General features: G+C 42.2%; 1 protein-coding gene across 7 annotated transcripts in view; it reads right to left on the bottom strand.

The window, feature by feature from the left end:
* Positions 1-10,379, bottom strand: part of LOC136858588 (uncharacterized) — a 187,184-nt gene extending 176,805 nt beyond the window's left edge. For 6 of the 7 annotated variants that reach the window (XR_010858651.2, XR_010858650.2, XM_067138261.2 and 3 more), the window contains exon 1: positions 10,292-10,379. The gene's annotated coding sequence lies outside the window, so the exon portion shown is untranslated. The remainder of the gene's footprint in view (positions 1-10,291) is intronic. The other variant, XM_068225626.1, reaches the window with a different exon arrangement.
* Between the last annotated feature and the right edge of the window lie 7,235 nt (positions 10,380-17,614).

Here is a 17,614-nt window from a genome sequence, read left to right as displayed (position 1 = left end):
GAGCCAGGTTTAGGGCTTTAAGAATGGATGAGGGAGAAATGACATGACTGACTCATGATCTGCTCAGAATTCCGTATAGAGACTTCTAAAATCCTGTATTTTAATGTCCACCGATGGTGCTAGAATTATCCACAAGCAAAATTCACAGCTTTTTGCCTCAGTATACCCTCCCAGACTTGACTACAGTAAACAGAATCAATGATGCTCCCTTAGTATGAACTTGATTTACTGGAAGATGCTCATGAGTATCCTCAGTCAGGGTGAGCCAATTTGGTAACAGCTTCCCAGGTGGTTATTTGGTGCGTGTAATCGAAGAAGAAACTGAATGCTGTCCGTGCTTGAATAATGTTTACACCTCAGTTAATGAATCCCTATCGATGAACTTGATCCGTAACTCGAATAGGCCTGCAGTATCCACAGCCGCGATTTATTCGCCTAATTATGGGGTTATATGAATTAGTTGAAGAGGCTCTACCTGTACTGCAAGAACTCATCGAGTCATTTAAAGTTTGTTAGTAACAATAATCACCTGCAAATTGCGTCAGAAATTGAGGTGGTCAAAATTGTGAAACCTCTATTTAGTAATGTAGGGAAGTATCATATAAAGTTTCCAGGTCTTCTTGTTCGTTGAAACATCCTTTTCAAGAAGTCCAGTAGCTATACATCTCTAGAGCACTACTTTATAAGTAAAATAATTTCCTTTTTCTGCTTAGCTTTCAGATTTTCAACTTCGCTTATGAGCATATCCACCTGTGTTTCCGCAATAACTAGGGCTATTTTGTGCTGCCATCTAGCGGCGGATTCTTCGCAAGTCGTGTTACACGTTTGAGTATGGAATGAGCAGGCAGTATAAGCAGCCATCGGATGCATATCGAGCAGGCAGTGCTAAACGAGTTACGCTAAGCATAAAATACCTCACTCTAATTGGAAAGAGTAAACAGCTGTAAAAGCAATTTTTTGAAAATACCGAACAGACTCAGATATATAATTTCTTGTACCTTGAGATGTAGAATTGTAGAGATGGTAAACAGAAGAAAATAAGTAAAGTCTGTGGCAACATGTAAAACACCGAGCTCGATAGCTGCAGTCGCTTAAGTGCGGCCAGTTTCCAGTAATCGGGAGCTAGTGGGTTCGAGCCCCACTGTCGGCAGCCCTGAAGATGGTTTTCCGTGGTTTCCCATTTTCACACCAGGCGAATGCCGGGGCTGAACCTTAATTAAGGCCATAGCCGCTTCCTTTCAATTCCTAGGCCTATCCTATCCCATCGTCGCCGTAAGATCTATCTGTGACGTAAAGCAAATAGCAAAAAAAAATAAATAAAATAATAATAAATCATGTAGGCCCTAAAACCACAGCCAAAAGAAGGCGTCGCGAGATTTACATAAGAACATGAAACTCTTGTCACGAGGCTTCATCTCATTTTTTGGAAATACGGGATTCTGAAGGGGCTGCTCGGCCGAGGCAGTAAAGTCGTGCTCGGTTCATCCTGAAGGACGTGGGTTCGATTCCCCGTCAGGAAGTCGAAAAATTTAATACACGAGATTTCCACATCCGGCGGTGCACATGGCGCTGAGGTTCATTCAGCATACACAAAATTTCAGTACTAAGTTAATTTCTGGGGACAAAGGCGACCGGGCCTAGAACTAACCACTCTACCCCCAACAAGTGCCGAGGTTACGGATAGTGGAAGCCTTTACTTTCCACCCTTCCCAGGGTCTTCGTGGCCTGTACGGAGATGAATTTGGTTTGCAAGATTCTAAATGGTGGTAAAAAATGTAATTTTGAAATGTAGAGGCAATATTGCGAGAATCAGTTAAGTGTTGCTTGTGATCTGGAAACTGACTCAATAGTATTTGTGCTCTATGTGGTGATGTTGAGAATGTGGACAAACATTCAAAAGATTACAAGACTTTAGGATGTGGTGACATTTGTGATACAATCTGAGATACGATGGCATGAATATACCGATCGGCAAAATAACGCGTCCATTCTGTAACAGAATATTGGAAACTTTTGATTCCTGTTTTAGTTTTTTTTTTCTCTTTGCCTTACGTCTCACCGACACAGATAGGTCTTATGGCGACGATGGGAGGGGAACGGCCTAGGAATGGGAAGGAAGCGGCCGTGGCCTTAATTAAGGTACAGCCCCAGCATTTGCCTGGTGTGGAAATGGGAAACCACGAAAAAACATCTTCAGGACTGCCGACAGTGGGATGCGAGCTCACAGCTGCGCGCTCCTAACCACACGGCCAATTCGCCCGGTGTTTTAATTCTTTAAAAATACACACATGATCCTTTGATTTAGGTCTGCAAAGCCTAGGGATTCTTGCATTTTCTCCTACAATTAGAATTTAGACAGGATGTTTATTTCACTTTCTACTTAAAACATCTTTCTTTACAGTTTGCTTTACGTCGCACCGACATAAATAGATCTTATGGCGACGATAGGATAGGAAAGAGTTAAGAACGGGAAGAAAGTGAACTCAGACTTAATTAAGGTACAGCTCCAACATGTGCCTGGTGTGAAAATGGGAAACCACTGAAATCCATCTTCAGGTCTGCCAACCGTGGGTTTCGAACCCACTGTTTCCCGAATGCAAATTGACAGCTACGAGAGCCAAACCACGAAGCCACTCACTCCGTAAACAATAATTATGACCACGCCAATCGCTTTCACTTCCTGTACTCATCTCTGTTTGATAAATAAAGGTAAATTTCCTTTTATCTTCAATAATCTCTCTTTACGAAGTTGTTCACACGTGTTAAGGAATTGTATTGTAAAAATGGCTGCTGATAAACAACAATGTTGGCATCATGCGCTGTAGCATTATCATGCATGAATACTACGTTTGCTCCAAGTTGCCTCACGTGGGGAATCACACGTGGCACTAAGGTCTCGTCAATGTACCGGCGAGCAGTTAGGGATGCATTGCGAATGATCAGGAGATCGATTTTCGCACCGTGACTTACGCCTGCCCACACCATAACAGATCCACCGCTATAAGCAGCTGTCGGATGAAATCGCTCCCCACGTCTTCTTCAGACTCTCACATGGCAGCGGCGCATGCTATCTTTTCGATAGTTGGTTTAGTGAATGTCAAGCCTAAAGCGTTTTGAGCACCGAGCACAGAATAACATAGAGACGGCAATGCCTACCGCAATGCATTGGCTCGCTGAAGCCGAGTTTTGCGCGCATCGCCATGTTGTCATTACCAGCAGTGCTAGTTAATTCCTATCCGAGTCACGTTAATTCCTATCAGAGTCTGTCATTTTAAAAGATTTCTGTAACATTATTTCATTGGTTAACGTATGTAACGCAATAGAAAAGTGCCTTAGTCATAATGATAAGCACGGGGCAGTCCAGAACACTGTTTTAATCGCAATACCGGTAGTTTAAAATTCGGAAATATGAGCTCAAATAGCCTGTTATTATATCAGATCGTATTTAGCCCAAACGAATTGCCGATTTGCAAGGTGCAGCTAAAAATAATGGAACATTTTCATAAAGACCTATTTTAGAGAAAGGATAAGACAGGTTATGGACCATGAATATTTATATAGATACCATATACAGTACACATCCACACAAAATATCATACACAATAAAAATATACACAGTCTGTGGGCCTATAAATAAAATAGTACACGGTCAATAATAAAGATATCCTGGAAGACCAGTAAGTATGAGGTAAATAGGCCTAATTATTATAGAATTGTTGAGCCAAGTAATTCATATAAAAAAATAGAGAAATATTTTTACATTAGTACACTTGATGAAATTAATTAATTCATCTCAAGGATTATTTTGTAATGTATACATACATTATCATTATAGACTTATGCCTTTCAGCGTTCAGTCTGCAAGCCTCTGTGAATTTACTAAATGTCGTCACAATCCTCTATTTGCAACTAGTGCTGTGGCCTCATTTAGTTCTATATCTCTTATCTTTAAATCCAAACTGAGTCTAACTATCGTCGTCTTGGTCTCCCTCTACTTCTCTTACCCTCCATACCAGAGTCCATTAATCTCCTAGGTAACCTATCCTCCTCCATTCGCCTCACATGACCCCACTACCGAAGCCGGTTTATACGTACAGCTTCATCCATCGAGTTCATTCCTAAATTAGCCTTTATCTCCTCATTCCGAGTACCCTCCTGCCATTCTTTCTGTACGCAATTTCTTTGGTTTTCGCAATTTCTTTGGTTTTCATGTGATCTATTTGAGCACTAAAACATGTTTCTGCACTTTTATTACAGATAGATATTTCCACAACAGGTACTTCCTGGACTGCTGTAGAGGAATCTAATGAAGGCATTTCCACAGTCTTTATGATTTTAAGGACCCTCCTCTCCTGTAAAATAAATTTAAGAAATAGTAGGCTTACACTAAAAAATATGTATTTCGACATATTTCTCACATCAGAGGCTAAAATGAAGAGAAACTAACCTTTGATTGTATTTGTAGGTACTTTGGGAAAGCAGCAAACATAGATGTCACAGTCCATTCCCATGAAGTACGATCAAAATCACGTTCAGTAAAGTGAGCTGAACATATGGTACTGAAAGGTGTGGGGTACCAATTTTCCATTCGTATAGCTCTTATCCATTTCTTCCGTCGTATATTATCTTTAAGAAAACTGTAAATGATAAAGGGGCTTCTTAACCTATACTGCATGTGCAAGGGGAAAACAATTCGGCACTGAATATTCGCAAAAACATATTGCTTACCTGTGAAAAGTTATCCCTGGTATTTTCTTTGAAGCTCTGTTTGCACATCCATACGCTACACAAGTCGGCATTTTAAAATCATAACACAAACTTCCTTTATTTACTTCACATGTGGCGCACTGTTCACTTACTTACACTAACTGGTCTCCAATGTTTTGGTACAAACAACATGGCGGCCGCTTATGTCCACTGACTTCAACTCAGACGCCACATTGCCATCTCTATGTTATTCTGTGCTCGTTGGTTTTGAGCTGCAGCATTGTCAAGGCTATTTCACAAGCTACTGCCCTGGCCTCTGCTACTGTCAATAACCAACACCTGATCAGTGGAGATCACGGAGATGGTAGCCTAAGGTTTAGTAAATTAAAGTCCGGCTTTGTAGCTAAATGGATAGAATGCTTGCCTTTGGTTCGATGACCCCAGTTCAATTCTCAGAATCAACCCCTCGTACTCTTAATTCCCCTGGCTTGGGAACTGGGTGTTTGTGACGTCTTCGCCATTCATCTCATCCTCATTAGGTCACCACCAAGTCTATACGGATGCCATGCACTGTTATTATTATCTATACGTCTATACAAATATTATAAAGAGGAAAAATTTGTTTGTTTGTAACGAATAGACTCAAAAACTACTGAACCGATTTTAAAAATTACTTCACATAGAAAGCTACATTGCCAATCAGTAACATGGGCTGTATTTTATTTTCAAAACAATTCGAGGGGGGCAACGGGCGGAGATATAAAAATATTAAAATAATGGCCTGGATCGCATTTGTCGTACAAGGAAGAGACAAAGCTCATTTGAAGCCCCTTGACGCAAAGAACAAAACACGGTAAACCCTTCGGGCCCGAAAACCATGTTTTAAGGCCCTAAAAGCAAACGTTATGGAGATATTGGAACCACACTACCCCTGCTCTAGGAATCGGATAAAGAAACGAACAGCCGTAACCATGGCAACGTCAGCTCCAGGATTCTACAGCAGCTAGATTATGTATGTACGTTTGGGCATAGCTGCCAACCAAAATTGATACAGATATGACTTACTATCTGGAAAAAATAAACTGTTTTGTAGGACGCTCATAGCACTCCTTTGGGCGGGGATGGAAAGGGAGTGAAGTATAAAAGTAATAGCCCCGGAGATCTCCGTAGTACAGCGACCAGCGGTTGCCGACGGACCTCCGTTTTTACGTACTGGCTTAGGTTTCAGCATTTTGCGGAGTCTGTTACCTATAGTTTAAACTATTTTCTATCAAATCATGGAGTAGTAGGATCACTGATGTTATTAGTGCCGATATTTTGGTCCACTTTTACGATCATTGTAACCATGTAAACAACCTATATGTCTGTCTGTTAGGTCATCAGCCCAGAGGCTGGTTGGATCCTCAAATAGCACCACCAAAGGTTATGCGGTTATCAGGAAACCGCAAAAACCAATGGCAGCACCAAAATGAGGCGTACTAGGCAAGATGAGGAGTGAGGTAGTTTGCCATTGCTTTCCTCACTGGGTCAGAAAGTGCTATTGCAGCACGACTGACCCTATGAGCAACACCTTTCATAACACTCGGATGCACTAGTCGTGCTCTGAATGCCATTACTCAGCACCACCCATACCCCAGCAGCTTCCATATAGTCACAGCCATGGATGAGACGTGGACTTCGGTGAAAGCTACACTTTACTCTGGCCTGTGCCAAGAGATGGATACAAAAGTACTGTATCCATCAAGAAATGCCAGCAACAACCTATATACTGTACACAATTGTCATGATGATGCGCCAATGACTTGGAAGAAATTTCTCAACATTTATACTCAGATTAATTATATGATGTGCGACATGAGTGACAAGCCCTGAGAATTATAATTCTCGATAATTATAGTAGTTTCTTTTATGCATCGCGTATTTCCTTGATCATAGTTACGAAATGTCGGATCAAACAAATACATTCAATAATATTTATATTTGTGGTACTATCTAGCGGAAGTATACTTACACTAAACCTGCAGTTTTGTGAAGGGAGCAAAGTATATCTAGGTGGGAATGAAGGAAAAGCAAGGTAGCAAAAGATCTTAGAGGTCGACGCTAATTAGGAACTAATGTTTAGAGGCCCCCATGAAGAAAAGAAGAAGATACACTATAATTCCAAACATAACAAATAATTTCTACGTACTTAAGTAAATACACCAGTGATATAAATATCTAATGAAGTCAGTCACACCGATAGTATGATTAACTAAAGCCAGTTTCTGATAACCCGCACGAAGAACGGGTACTTCTGCTAGTTATTATTAAATTAAAATGTTGAATTTTACAGCATTACTAATGGTCGTACCCATCGTTCACTGGTTTATTAGTTTCCTCGAGAGATCAGTGGTGGTGTCCTATCCATGATTACGGGTTCTATTTCAAAAAAAAAAAAAAAAAGCACTAAACCTGAAAGACTGCATTTTATTTTGGCAAATCAACCTATAGAAAAACAACTATATTACTCTTGTAACAGCAGCCCTGCAGTGTCTCCCTACAAGGCTGTAGAAGTAAAGGGGAGTGAAATACCAGCACTTTATTATGTATATAATTAAGTCAGAAGTATGAGGTGAGGAAGTATATATGATGAGTAACGCATGGTTGTTAATTAGCAGTGGCGGAGCGAAGCCTAGCACACCTAACCCCCGGTTCAGCAAGCCGTGTGAAGTGAGGCGAGGGGAAAGGGACGCAGCGCTTAGACTGCAATATCAGTCTCCGATGCCTTGCTCTCAGAAATACGCGCAATGTTTTTTCTTATGACTTTCAAGTTTTGTAAATGGAACAATGTGTCAGATGCTCATATTGTAATGTGCTTTAGATTTCCACCGTTCACATTTAAGGTTTGGGCTTCACCGATAGCCTTGGTAGCCCTCAATATACGCCACTGGCAGACAACCATCTGAACGATATAGTGCGAAACGGGATTCATCCGAGAACAGCACAAGCCGTTCCTTCAAGCACAGGATGCTAATGTCTTTGTTGCCTGGACAAATCATCTCTAGGAAACTGCAAACTGCCTTGATATACTGCTATGAATGAGCTTTGTAGAGTGGAATATCACTTACTTAGATTTTGTAAATCTGCAGAGGCTTTCAAATTATAACCATGGATTAGTGATCATGGAGATCCTAAATGAGTTTAGGCATTACTAATACTCACTTGTGCCAGCCTTTTCTCGTCCATCTTTTCTCTCTGACTTCCTACGGACAACTGTTTTTTTTTAAACCCTGGAGTTAGAGTGAAGCAGAGGGAGACTCGTCTTCTAAGCAATTTAATCGTTTTACGTGGCTGTTTATATAATGATCATGCATGATCACAGGTCCTCTAAGTTTATGTGGAATCCTATTCACAGGGATGTGATGTTTTATTTCAAAAATGGCTTACTCTGGAATCAAACTGCTATTACCTTAACGAGGAAGCCGTTTTCTTTTCTACTTGCTTTACGTCGCACCGACACAGACAGGTCTTATGGCGACGATGGGACGGGGAAGGGCTAGGAGTGGGAAGGAAACAGCCGTGGCCTTAATTAAGGTACAGCCCCAGCATTTGTCTGGTGTGAAAATGGAAAACCACGGAAAACCATCTTCAGGGCTGCCGACAGTGGGGTTCGAACCTACTATCTCCCGAATACTGGATACTGGCCGCATTTAAGCGATTGCAGAGGAAGCCGTTGACGATGCTAATGCCTTCCTTAATTTTCACCTCGGATTAATAGCCCCTTCTGTAGATGAGTGAAGTGCCATTCTGCGAGGCCAAACTCAGCGGACGAAGTCATAAGAAGTCCTTTCTGGCACTTATTTGACTTCCGGGGTTTAGCCGACAAAATTAGTTCTCATCAATAGGTCACCCAATAGTGTTAGGTCTCTGCCATCCGGTAGAGTATAACAGAATGCTGAAATTGACACGCAGGCAGCCTGGGCGGAGTCAAATGGAAAAGTCTGCATTTGGTAGGTGGGGCCAAACGATTCTTCTTCTTCGTTTTCGTTTCGGCCGGCTGTGGACCACGTTATTTCAACCGTTTGCAACCTTGAGCTTTAATTCTTCCCCAGTATTTCAGGATTTGCTTTCTTGTGAGCCTCATTCCTTTCGTCAGTCCTCTTCTTGCCTGTTTTCAACTTTGGCTTTTCTTGGAATCGCTGATATGCTCGGACTTTCTTCTGGAGAGGAAAACGTTCCTGGATGTCTTCATGTGTGATCCCTATTTCTTGAAAATCTTTTTTAACTTCGGTGAACCAGGGTCCCTTGGCTTTCTTCTTTACAAAGTAGGAAAATATACGGTTGGTCAATCTCTGCGAGCTCAGTCGCTTTATGTGGCCATAAAAATTAATTCTCCGTTTCCGAATGGTGTACGTTATCCTTTCGACGAGCAGGTACAGTTTGTTGTTGTGCCGTCTCTTGTACTCACCATTTTCTCTGATTGGTCCCAGGATTTGTTTCTTTGGCTTCGAATTCAGTCATATCTTTCCTATTCAATGCAAGGTATTCTGCTTTATATAGCGCTTCTGGAAGAATGATTGAACAATAAAGCTTGGCGTTGATGGACTGATTTTTTGTTGTCAATGTCACTTCTATCCTGTTATTCCTAGACTTTCTCAGAGTTTTTAGGTATTATCCACTCGCCTAAGTACTTCAGCTTAAGTAATTAATCTCTTCTGGTTGTTTGATTGTCCCATTTTCTACAATTAACTCGCTAGGAGCCAGCTTGATATTGGTTATAAACTCCTATTTTTCAAAGGAGATCTGGAGGCCAGTCTTTTCTGCTCGCGTTTTAAATTGGCTGACATTTTTATCTTATTGTATTTTCTCCAAAAGCATTATTCCCCACTACCAGTAAATTTACAACTATGTAAAGCTATATTCAGAGTTGTGCATCAATGGTTTCGAACTTACTATCTTTTAAGTAAAAGCTTACAGCTGTACGAAGAGTACCGCCTAGCCAGCTCACTCAGTATCTCAGAGGTGTTTCAGTGCTTAAGATTATGTCTGTTAGAGGCACATTCTGAGAAGGAACCTTATTTGAAGTCCTTAAGCACTGTCTCAGTCATAATCCAAGTAACTTGGCATTACATAGGCCTATACTGCAGTAAGGCAGGCCATCAAACAGGTTTTACCACACTTAAGTTAATGGGACTGATAATTTAATAAACCCCTAGCCTCTAAAACTGATCACTGATATATGAAAATCCACAGCCTGTTCCCAGTCATTCGACCGGGTCAGGAATGGAATGAATGAAGCCCCCATCTAGCGACGAGGATAGGAATTGTGCCTGCTGCCGAAGTCTGTCGCACTCCTCCGGGGCAATGATTAATGAATGACGGATGAAATGAAATGATATTGGAGAGTGTTGCTGGAATGAAAGATGACATGGAAAACCGGAGAAAAACCTGTCCCCCTTCCGCTTTGTCCAACACATATCTAACATGGAGTGACCGGGATTTGAACCACGGAACCCAGTGGTGAGAGGCCGGCGACCTGCCGCTTTAGCCACGGAGGGTCTAATCAATGATATATATACGATATCCAAATCTGAATTAGGCCTACCTGAGCTGGTTCTACTTCTTCACTGTTATCAGGAGCTTCCTGTCAGAGAAATGTGAGCTGGTTCTTTCCAGAGTTCCTTGTTTATCCCTTGTTTCTGTCCTTAAAGAGAAATCCTAGCAATCTCTCACGTATGTGGCAGTTTGTGACGTGCATTATCGTTCTGTAAGAAGAATAATTTATGAGCTTGTTTATGGGACGTGGGAACAGAAGAATGCGTCATTCAGAGGGATATGGGAAATCTTTAACACTAACACTTCCGTTAACTCCTTACCAAGGCACTTATCCTAAAGACACCCTAATGTTAAATTATATCACTATAATAATGATGATTACGGGCAAATAGGAAAGCTATTAATTAGAGGACTACCAAGCCGAGGCGATAAGGGGCATTCACAAGGCAATGTTTTAACTACTGAAACGCCTCTGGGCCCAAATAATTTTGCGCCCCCCCCCCTCCCCGTCGTCCTTAAACTTGATAAGACAAAATTGAAGTTACTATTATTTTATATAATGAATTAAGTAATGGAGTATAATGCATCTAAGGAAAAATATCAAACATTAATCCCATTAAATAATAATAATTATAATAATTCCAACTGAGAGAGCAGACGACTGTCCACTCTGCACAATTCACTACCCTGGCTTTTAAACATGACCACATAATCACCGGACGAGTCGTCCGTGCGGTTAGGGGTGCGCAGCTGTGAGCTTGAATCCGGGAGATGGTGGGTTAGAACCCCACCGTCGGCAGCCCTGAGGATGGTTTTCCGTTGTTTCCCATTTTCACACCAGGCTGTACCTTCATTGAGGCCACAGGCACTTCCTTCCCACTCCTAGGCCTTTCCTATCCCATCGTCGGCATAAGACCTATCTGTGTCGGTGCGACGTAAAGAAATTAGCAAAATTATCAAATAATCACGATGAGAGTGGGACTTTTGAAGTTCTGTTAACCGCTGATTTCCATGCTTCCAATCATTGAAGGAAGTTGTTGCAAATTGGGATGTCCCTCCAAGAAGTTTAAAAGGAGCACATGAACAGATCACTGGCTGCAGGAATAAACCAGATACTCACGTTTCATAACGTCTCCATTTGAAAGCTTTCTTTCAAACAGCATTTTGTCAAAAATCGCTAATTGTCTGGATAAATCGGCATAGAATTACAGAAAATGTCCTGATTCTGCTTCACTCCACTTTCAGAATACCGGTAGTAGTCTCTAGTAACATTATTCATAATCTAAAAATTAGGGTAATCATTCGTTCGTTCGTTCGTAATCGGTTTTCCCTCCAGGGTCGGTTTTTCCCTCGGACTCAGCGAGGGATCCCACCTCTACCTCCTCAAGGGCAGTGTCCTGGAGCTTCAGACTCTGGGCCTGGGGATACAACTGGGGAGGATGACCAGTACCTCGCCCAGGCTGCCTCATCTGCTATGCTGAACAGGGGCCTTGTGGGGGGATGGGAAGGACGAGGGAAGGAAGCGGCCGTGGCCTTAAGTTAGGTACCATCCCGCCATTTGCCTCTCTACTTAGCTGACCTCCCGAGGCTGAGTGAACCCCGTTCCAGCCCTCGTACCATGTTTCAGATTTCGTGGCAGAGCCGGGAATCGAACCCGGGCCTCTGGGGGTGGCAACTAATCACACTAACCACTACACCATAGAGGCGTAAGGGTAATCATTTGGTTTAAAATATAAAATTTGACATAAAAAACAGTCTCCACACAGGGAGTCGAACCCACGACCATCGAATTACCAGTCCGAGCTATTACCGCTACGCCAACCACTACTCGGCGGGCGCGCTAACTTAAGTGGCTTATACGGTGCGAGAGCAGTGTCAACATTTTTATTTTTATTTTCTATACGCTTGGCCATCTGGAGTTCCCACTTTGGGTACTTTCATTTCTAGCCAAGCCCTGCATGTTCTATAAATTTGAGCGAAATCGGTGGTGACGAGTAGGAAATGCTCCCTTGTAAGTTGCAGGCCGACATCATCTTGATTACCTGTACGCTGAACCGAGGGGACTGTGTTTCAACATTGTGGTGGTATTTATAATATTATTACCGACAGTTTTCACATAAGCGGAACGAAAATTCCGCTATTCACGTCGGGAACTTTCGTTTTTGAATAGTACGAAAGTGCGTGTCCGCCTCTGTGGTGTAGTGGTTAGCGTGATTAGCTGCCACCCCCGGAGGTCCGGGTTCGATTCCCGGCTCTGCCACGAAATTTGAAAAGTGGTACGAGGGCTGGAACGGGGTCCACTCAGCCTCGGGAGGTCAACTGAGTAGAGGTGGGTTCGATTCCCACCTCAGCCATCCTGGAAGTGGTTTTCCGTGGTTTCCCACTTCTCCTCCAGGCGAATGCCGGGATGGTACCTCACTTAAGGCCACGGCCGCTTCCTTCCCTCCTCCTTGCCTATCCCTTCCATTCTTCCCATCCCTCCACAAGGCCCCTGTTCAGCATAGCAGGTGAGGCCGCCTGGGCGAGGTACTGGTCATACTCCCCAGTTGTATCCCCCGACCAAGAGTCTGAAGCTCCAGGACACTGCCCTTGAGGCGGTAGAGGTGGGATCCCTCGCTAAGTCCGGGGGAAAAACCGAACCTGGAGGGTAAACAGATGATGATGATGACGAAAGTGCGTGCATTCTAAAAACTCGTTTTCAAATGATTAGATCTTTTCATTTTTGCCGCCCCATAAATTTGCCACCCTGGTCCCAGGCCCATAAGGCCCATCCCTAAATACGGCTCTACCCGTGGGGGTTTCCTTTACTAGTTCCCCTATCGGGCGTGTCCCAGGTGGTAGATAGGGGGTTCGTCGGACTTGCCTGGAGGGTCTGAGGGAGATAAAATACCTCTCGCGGACCAAAAACAGAAAATATCTTAAGGCATTATGATTGTTACTAGCCCAAGCCAAGGCTTGGAAGTGGAAGCCTCACCCACACATTCAACGGGGGCATCCATGGTTCCTCCACATAAGTATGGCTCAGGTGAAGTGATGGTGGTGATTGAGGTGAAAGCTCACTGCGGGGGGCTGGAACCAACACATCACTTTGCTCTACGTAGCCCAGACGAGCCGCGGGTTGGGAACGGGGTGAACCCAACCTAGGGGGAATATCATTGCTGTAAACTCAGTCACGGGAATGCCAAGTGGAAACCGCGTGAGTAGGCCTACTGAAGGGGGAACTAACCTGTCTAGGGGCGGACTGCTGTATGGACGACTGAGGGGCGTGGTTTCTGCTACGGAGAGCCTGAGTTGAGGGAAGACAATGTCTGGCTGTATGCCTCATCACGGATGGTGAGAATGTCGCTCAGAACCCTAGAAGGCGCAAAACCCCTATGATAATTTGAAACATGGACGCTCAGGAAGAGCCATATTCAAAAATTCCTACGTCAAGGGAAGCCATGGAAGCTCCAGCAGAGCTGATCCGGGAGCAAGCCCAAGATGAACAAAGAGAGACAGAAGTACCAGAGAGACAGGCTGTCGGCAACACAAAACAAGATACGGCAAAAAAGCTTCAGTAGAGTAGACTGCCATCACAAAACAAATCAGGAACGTCCGTAGAGAAAGAACTGAAAATTTCTGCATCAAAAATCAACAGGTTGCATATTGACAGACCACCTCACAACAGTGCCTACTGTAAGGAAAGGAAGAGAGCGAGGATGGAAGCCAAAATTGCGGCTGGAACTTCGTCGGAGAAGAAGCCAATGAACAGGAATCGGCGAGGGCTATCCCTCGGACAACGCCCAAGAGACTAAGGTCAGAGGATAATACGCCATAAAGTTCGACTACAAAACCACCCACCAAGAGATATGAAGAAACGGTCATGTCCTTTTCGGAAAGACTCACTTCAATTAATGTAGCCATAGTACCTAAAACCTCTCCAGGTGGGAAACTGAAGGAGGAAGACGTGATAGAGCTCTCATCTGTTCTGATATCGCAGATGAAACCGCTGTCGGATGGGTGTCTTCCAGGCTTTCTCGAGTCTCCAAGGATGAAAAGTGGAGCAATGGTACTGTTTCGTGCAAATCCAGGAACTAAACGTTGGCTGGAACAGACAGTAGCCAATTACATCCCTTAGAAAGGGGAGAATTTAGAGGTCGCAGAAGCTAAGAGGGTACAGAAAACAACGAAGGTCATCACCAAGTTTCCGCCTCCATTTTACAAGATGAAGGTAGAAGATGTTCTTGTCGGAATCCATCATGACACCAAACTTCCGACGAAAGAGTGGAGAGTGCTGAATTTTACAACTTCTGACAACACAGGAAGGACAATTGTTTTGGCCCTTAATGAAAAGGATTTTGAAGAGCTCAAGAAGAGAAGCCTTAAGGCCAAGCTTGGACTTGGGCAGATCAAATTCCAAGTAATTAAGTGAAAAACAAAATCTAGCGTTGGCAAGGATGATGCTGAAAGTTCTTCAGTTCAACCTTCAACATAAAAAAGCAGCTGTCGCGAATTTCGTCAGGAAGTTCAAGTCCGAGGCCATGGGTAGTTAAGGGCAGAGTAGCAGTGCTAGTGGAATTTGGAGGTAAGTTAATGTACGACATCACATCGGATATGCCCAGAATATGTCTACTTGTAAGCAGGAAATAAAAATACCTTCTGTTGCAGGAGCATTGTTCAAGGGATCTAGTGGCGGTCAAGATAAAACCTGGAAATCGGGAAGGACCCAGAGAAATAACAATAGGCTCTGCGTACCTTCCAGACGACTCAAAGGATCCGTCTCCATCGGAAGAATTTGAAGAATTAATTTGCAAAGCAAAGAGGAAATTTGAACACCTAGTACTCGGAGTAGATGCAAATGCACATCACACTGCTTGGGGCAGTACTAAATGCAATGTAAGAGGTGAGTCCTTACTAGAGTTTGTTATTAGACAGAACTGATAATATTAAACCTACATTCATAAATTAGTAGAGAGGTAATAGATATCACATTGAGCACCACGCATATTGCAAACTTCATAAAGGATTGGAAGGTGCTGGAGGAGACATCCTTGGCAGACCACCAGCATTTCCAATTTGTGATAGATGCGAGACAATGTGGTATTGAAATGTTCAGAGATCCTAAAAGAACGAACTGTGATGGATAGAGAGAAGTTCTAGGGCAGACTGTACAAAAGATCCAAACAAACATAAGGGGACGGAGGGAACTGGATGAGGCAGTGGTAAAATAAGAAGAGGCCATTTTAGCCGCGTACCAAGACAACTGTCCTTCCAGAGAAAAGAAAATCGCCAAAAATGTTAGATGGTGAAATAACAATATTGCCAAAATGAAGAAAGAGGTTATAGGGTTGTAAAAATTATCATCAAGAGATGGTATGTGGGACGTATATCATAGAAAACTCATTGAGTATGACCTAGAGATACGGAGAGCAAAAAAAAAAAAATCTTGGAGACTGTTGTGCGAGAAAGTGGAATGAAACACTGGAGCAGCAAGACTCCAGAATGTTCTTAAAACGATACATATAAATCAAGAGGGAACACTGGAAATACCCGATGGAACATAGACGGGAAAAGAGACGCTGGAGATGTTGCTAGCTTGTCATTTTCCTGAGCTTGAGGAAGTTGAAGGGGAAGAAATGGTTGAAACAGCTCGAAGAGCGGATTGGAACTGGGCCAACCGATTAATTAAGCCTAACCATGTGAGGTGGGCAATCAACACGCTTCAGCTCATAAAGGCTCCGGGGACAGATGAGATACTCCCGATACTCCTGCAGGAAGGACGAGAGATAATCATCAAGGCCCTAACAGACCTTTATAGAGCAAGCCTAGATCTGGGACACGTGCTGAAATCATGGTCTAAAGCTAAAGCGGCATTTATACTGAAGCCTAGAAGGGCGAACTATGGCCAAGCCAAAGCCTATGGACCAGTATGCTTAAATTCCTTCATGCTAAAAGCAATGGAGAAAATACTGGATAAATACGTACTGAAAACGGTGCAACTGAGCTCTACTTTACATGAAAATCAGTTTGCATACAGGCCTGGCAGATCCACTGAGACAGCATTCCATCAATTGGTTTGCAAACTAGAGGAAAGCCTAGAATACCTGCTCTGGCAACATTTATTTATTTATTTATTGTGCTTCAGACAGGTACAAACCTAATGATGTGAAACACATATACATATACTATTACATTAGATAAAAACAAATATTAAATTAAAATTATAATACCTCTTATGAAAGTCCTTGTAAAATAAAGTCATAAATGAAATAAAAAATACACTTTTCTTCAGTAACATAGTATTATAAATATTCAGTTACATATGCACATATTATAACAAGGTATTTAAAATATTACAATTAAAATTATTTACGAACTGCTTTAAAGCTGCATTAGTACTGTAATTATACATGATGGTAGTGATGTTATCGAAGATAATAATGATGATGAGCTAGATGGTATAACTAGAAACTAGAATATTAACTAAAGTTATGAGGCTAACAATGGGAATCAGCAAAGTGGGATTTTAACTTAGAACAGAAAACAATTAAGTTATTTGTTTACATTGTTTTCTATGGATGTGTATGTAGTTGCAAATATATCTATTCTATACTCATTGCTATATTTATTAAATATTTTCATTGAGTTTAACACTGGTGAATTACTATGTTGTTGGGTTCTTGATCTAGAGCAGTAGAAAGTAACATATTTCGGGCGTGTAGATGGATTAGGGACAGACAAGTTGAACAGAGAGAGCAAGTTAGAGCTACCAATAATATTGTTAAATAATTTGTAGACAAATAGAAGAACTGCAATTACTCGTCTTTTTGCTAAGGACTTATAGCCAAGTTGTTTCACTAAGTCATCATACGAATCAAATTTAGGATAATTATTAGTTATTTTGTACGTAAGGTATCTAAGAAATTTGTTTTGCACCATTTCAAATTTGTTTTCATATAGTTTAAAGGTGGGATTCCAAATGGTTGGTGCATATTCCAGCCGACTTCTTACAAAGGAGTTGTATAATAGCTTTATTGCCTCAGGATTTGTGAAGTCACGTGTGCATCTCTTAATAAATCCTAATATTCTGTAAGCATCTGCAACTACTTCGTTTATGTGCAGAGAGAACGTCAATTTAGCGTCAAAATGCACGCCAAGATCCTTGATAAAATTCACTGATGACAGATTAGTATTCAAAATATTATATGAGTGACTAATTTTATTTTTATTCCTGGAAACTACCATTACATGACACTTGTTAATGTTAAAATCTAACTTGTTAATAACGCTCCAATGTGATATGCTATTGAGGTCTTTCTGATGAAATCTACAGTCCACCTGTGAACGAATGGTTCTGAAAATTTTTACATCGTCTGCGAATAGCAATATGTTT

The sequence above is a fragment of the Anabrus simplex genome, chromosome 1 (assembly GCF_040414725.1).
Source record: "Anabrus simplex isolate iqAnaSimp1 chromosome 1, ASM4041472v1, whole genome shotgun sequence".
NCBI lineage: Eukaryota > Metazoa > Arthropoda > Insecta > Orthoptera > Tettigoniidae > Anabrus > Anabrus simplex.
The sequence above is the reverse complement of the archived record's forward strand: the minus strand, read 5'-3'. Positions and strand labels throughout refer to the sequence as shown.